We start from the raw sequence: 5,781 nt of genomic DNA on the forward strand, positions 1-5,781 counted from the left end.
TCGTTAAAGCCGAAGGAGCTTTAACGAAAGAGAATGCACAATCACTAACTTACAGTTATCGATTTGTTGACATTTAATTTGAAAAGGCCTGTGGCTGCGCACGAATGTGGGCAAAATACAAAAACACATTTTTTCTCAAAATTTAAAAATAACTTCATCAGAAAATGTGATTTAAACATTGCTTCACTAAACAGTTCATTACAGGTTATAATTAAATCATGCTCGCTAAATTTCAAAAATAAAAACAAAATCAAAGTTTTAAACATTAAAAAAAGTTTTGACATTATGATTTTTTGATATAAGAAATACTTTTTGGACAACATGAAGCAATATCCAACATATATTATTTATCTTGAAGCACTCTTTGGTTAAGCTTTGTTAAGGTCCAGCGTTTAGCTATAATTTTTTTTTATTCCAAAAGTATGTATTACAAATTTGCAGACATGCACAGTTTGCTGTAGTGAAACTAATGAAAATAACATTGGTATTTTTAATATGCTTGTATTAATCAAGAATTCGTTATAAAATATATTAAATGCACTTAAACTCAATTTTCTGTTCATAATTGGAGAACTACAGTTTTAATTGTAAAAATATATTTGTGAACAACAAACAAGATAACAAGAAGAAGAAAAATCTTTTCATGACATACCGTTTTGTTGAGAATCTCGATGGAATGAGACAAGTCGATATAAGAGTATCGTATAATAAACACGAAGTTGTAAATTTATATTATTAAAACATAAATAATCAGTATAATATGCCTTTGCTAAATAAAAAGTGTGTAAATCCATAATTGTTTTAATACTAACTACAAAGCATTATTACATTAAATAGTTTTTGCATTACATGTATGAAACAGCTTGGAAGATTGTAATTACCCATTTCAGAAACTATACAATAGGGCGGTTTAAGAGATTTAATGTTTCAAATTTCGAAGATGCACGAAACTTCAAAGTTTGTGTATGCTACAAATATTTCATCCTGAAAATTAAAGTCCGATAACGAAATAATGTAGACTCGGCAAGCGTACACGTTTTTAAAAAGCAAATCCCAGGGGGAAATTTACCACCGGCACCGTACCACGCCAGTAACGCCGGTCGGAGTTCGAAACTGTCGCGGTACTGTTAGAATGCTGGCCGGACTAATGGCTTTATACCGGTAATACTGCAACTAATACTGCAAACTCGGCGAGGTACTGACCTGTAGTACTGGGCCAGCACTGAAGTTCACCACTGGGACACTACTGCAGATTAGTACTGGACAGATACTAGTCAGGCTCCAAGTGATAACGAAAGGTATCCCATGTAGAAATACATCACCGGCCCAGTACCGGCCTAGTATCGCCTGTCAGAGTTCCAGTACTGACTGGTTGTACTGGTCCAGTACTATGCCAGTGCTTGCTTGTAATGATTGGAGGTACTAACCTGTCAGTACTGGCGCAGTACTGACTGTCAGTACTGGGGCAGTACTGCCGAACCGCTGGCGTACGAAAATGCCGGAGTTAATTTTAAAAATGACAAAAAATTATTTAATTGTTTTAAAGGTCATCCATTTATCATCGTATGACTGCATATCGTCCGAATATTATTTATAATTACAAAAATATAATTTTCAAACTATTTGCTTAATTTTAACACCCACTGTTTCTATAATCTAAAGATATACCGAAAAAGGTATTTAAAAAATGAATAATAATTGACTGCGAGTATTTTGTCAATACATGTTAATGGCGCTGTTTAGAATGAATACATGTATTACACTTTTACACATTAAATCACAAATAATATTTCGAACCTACATCTATATATCTATCTAAATCTATCGCCTAGATTACCACTGCGCTAATCCGACTAATAATTTTTAAATAAATTATTTAAATCGACTACAATCTTTCTTCGTTAAATATTTTATTTTTTCGCTTCTTAGACAATTTTATAAATTCCGATTATAACATTTAATGAGCATTTAAAATTTGTATCGACGGAACTTAGAAATTTTACCACGTTGCACAACAATTTATTTAATAACAATTTTCTGTAAACCTTCGTGTAACGTTTTGCCGTATAGGTGTTTCAGACTATTCTACAACGATTAAGACATACATCCAACGTAATTTTTTTTTAACATTTAAAATTTTTCATGAAGGTGGAACTTAGAATATTTTCCTTAAAAAAGTAATAGAAACATTTTTTTTCACCTTTATTGTATAGTCAATTTCTCGACATTTCAAAACATCCTGACAACATTTATAAACGTGTCTTTTTAAGTCTACGATTTTTTAAAATCTATTTTTGTACTCCTGGCATAGTACCGCCCCGATCGTGCAGCCAACGTTCTGCCATACTGGGCGAACCACCAGCTGCCTGTACAGGTGAACAGTACTGGGCCAGTACTGCGCCAGTGGTTAACTCCGGCACACTACCGACACTTTCACTTGGAAACATGAGTAACTGTTTTGTTTGGACACTTCACATTAAAAATACCATTTTTCGTTTAAAAAAAACATTGTTTGAATTCTAATTTTAAATACAATTAATGACAATTATAAAAAAAATAAGCCAATCGCTGGCGAAACTTCCGTACCAGTATTTCACCAGATATGTATACCATTCCTAAGCCGGTAGTACACCAGTATAATGCCGACCGATGGCTGAACTCTTCCGTCAGTAGTAGTCACAGTATCACGCCAACTATTGGCTGCACTCTTATCTCGGTTGTCAATCAGCACTTCGAGTTATTATGTGGCCAGAACTACGCCAATCACTGGCGAAACACCGATGCCGGTATTTAACCAGTAATGCATATTAATCTTAGGTCAGTAGTACACCAGTATGATGCCAACCGTCGTTTCAACGCTTGTGTTTGTATGACACCAGTGGTAATGGTCAGTGCTGGGCCAGTTGCAAACCAGTACGATGCCAATCGTTGGTTAAACTCGTATGTCAGTATATCTCACTAGTAATCTATATTATTCCTATGCCAGTAGTACACCAGTATGATACCAACCGTTGGTTGAACACTTGTGTCAGTATTTGACCAGTAATACGTATCAGTACTGCGCCAGTAATAGACTCAGTATCACGACAACCACTGACTGAACTCTTATGTCGGTTGTCAATCAGCATTTGAAGTAGGTATGTGGCCACTGCTACTTCATTCACTGGGGAAACGCCGGTGCCTGTATTTTACCAGTAAAGCATATCGCTACTCAGCCAGTGGTACGCCAGTATGATGCCAACCGTGGTTAAACTTTTATTTCAGTATTTTGCCAATGATCCGTATTAGTACTGCGCCAATAGTCGACCCAGTATCACACCAACTGTTGGCGTAACTCCTGTGCTGGTATTGCACCAGTGGTGATAGTCAGTACTTGGCCAGTTGTAGACCAGTATGATGCCAACCGTTCGTTGAACTCTTGTTTCAGTATTTAACAATAATACATATCGGAAGTACAAAAGTTGTATATCAGTATCACGTCAAACGTTGGCGGAACATCTGTGCCGAAATTACACCTGTAATAAAAGTAAGTACGGGGCCAGTTGTGAACCAGTATGCCGCCAACCGTTGACAGAATTCCTGCGTCGGTATTCTACCAGTAATGACAGTCAGTACTGAGCCAGTAGTAAACAAGTACTATGCCGATGGATGGCACAGTACTAACAGAAAGTACTGGTATTTATTCTGAATTACAACAGGCGTGGTACTGCGCCGGTCATGAACTCTGGCTAATATCCGAGTTTTCCCCCTGGGATAGCGCAAAATTTCTTTGATACTTGATACCCTCATAAACGATGGTTCTTGTTTTTTGGAATCTGTAGTATATATTATTACGAACATATCCTGAATGTTCAAAATTAAGAAAAAGGATAAAAATAAAATATAAATTTACTTAAACTGACGAAAAATGTCTAAACTATACGTTTTTCATCATTTCAAACATTTATTGAAATCCTCGAAAATAATAATAAGAATCTGATAGAATTACGCGTTTGTCGACAAAAAATAAACTTTACATTGAGACCAAAAAACTGTAAACCCCTTCATTTTTCGCTGATGCCGAGTATATGTACACATGTTCTTTAGATGATTTACAGAATATATTTTTATATATTTGAAATTAATAAAATTGTTAAATTAGTTTCGAATTACGATTTTATAACAATTTCCTTATTTTGAATTGTTAAAATATATTAAGAGTATAAAACACATAGTACATATCTACAATCTGCATTTATATCATTCAATATATGTTGGCAATAATCTCAAGTGGATTCATTACATTTTTTCTTAGCTTACTCATAATTTAAATCATAAATTTTTATTTTCTCCTGAAATGCTACGAAAATTTAAAACGTCTTATAGCATTTTGCAAATATTCTAAGAATACAAGTGAGTTTCATAGAAATTTAACATATTTTATAGAATTTCATGATGCTTTTCAAATTTCATGGAATTTCAAACAGGATGCCATGATTTTGCAAAAAAAAAAGAAATAGAAAATTTGCAGGAAATGAAAATTTCGGAAATTCTGCGATTAATTCCACGATTAACGAAATTTGAAAACCCGAATTTTCGAAATGCCGAAATTAGTAAATTTTTGTTTGTATCTTTTCAAACAATTTTTATGCAAGATGTTTTTTGTAAAAATATGTCTCTTCAAATATTTTTTCTAACATTTCAATAGAAATATTCGACGATTGATTTTTTTCCGTCCTTTAAAGTTTCAATCTATGTCTAAGTGAAAAACTTTATCTTTTTAAAAAGGCGTGCGTAAGATAATGCCTTTTAGGATATATTCTCTGCAATAGTACTAATTCATAGAAATGGCCGAAAAAGCTCACGTGTTCGAAAAAATAATGTTTCAAAACCTTTAGAAAAATGCTGTCATTGTGTCAATAATCAAACAAGTGTTCGCATACTTTACAACAGAAGGTAAATTTATTGTCGAATTCCACAGAAAACATTGATTAATGTAAGTATTATTACAAAATAAAATGAATTATTAATCATTATATATGCATAAATTTTTAATAACAATCGATCGATTTTTTCTAATGTTAAAGAAAAAGATCAATATTTCAGTTCACAATTGGTATTTACTGTATGATATCCTAAATTCAAAACTACCTATTAGAGTATTCAGTGCCACTTTCAACCATGCATAGCACTGTAAAACCTTCGAAGGCTTGCTCTTGACAAAAATTTGCAAATAAAATTTGAAACGGCATTGTTTTGAAATGTGGCAACGTTGCGGGCTTGATAGCGTCGCATACACACAAAATTACATACGAATGGGTTTCGTAAAATGGTTTCATATAATGTGTCTAATAGAGTCCGGAATATATAGAAGCAGCCGATATACGCCGGGTCTGATTGCCTCTTTCGCACATAGTGGGCCTAACAACATCGGAAAAACCTATAACAGGATTATTCTGGGTACAGCACATAGAGTTACAAATGGAAGAGACCCTCTTCTTAAAATGGTCAGGAATCATGAAGAAGTGGGCAAAGGAGCATTTCTGTACAAAGCAGCGGAGGAGGCTGCTGAAGCACTCGGACTTGACTTCAGTATTAGTGGTGAGCAAAATGCATCAAATCTAATCTATCTCGAGTACTCACTCCTGAAAGCCCGGATTAAGAAAGCACAAGAGAAAAACTTTCGTGAACAGCTCCTATAATAAGAGGATGCACGATATCTTCCACAGAAATGTGAAGGATCAGTCAATGTCTTGTGAGCTAACGTTTGCTTTCCTTAAATCGCCCGGATTGAAGTCTGGT

The sequence above is a fragment of the Belonocnema kinseyi genome, chromosome 6 (assembly GCF_010883055.1).
Source record: "Belonocnema kinseyi isolate 2016_QV_RU_SX_M_011 chromosome 6, B_treatae_v1, whole genome shotgun sequence".
NCBI lineage: Eukaryota > Metazoa > Arthropoda > Insecta > Hymenoptera > Cynipidae > Belonocnema > Belonocnema kinseyi.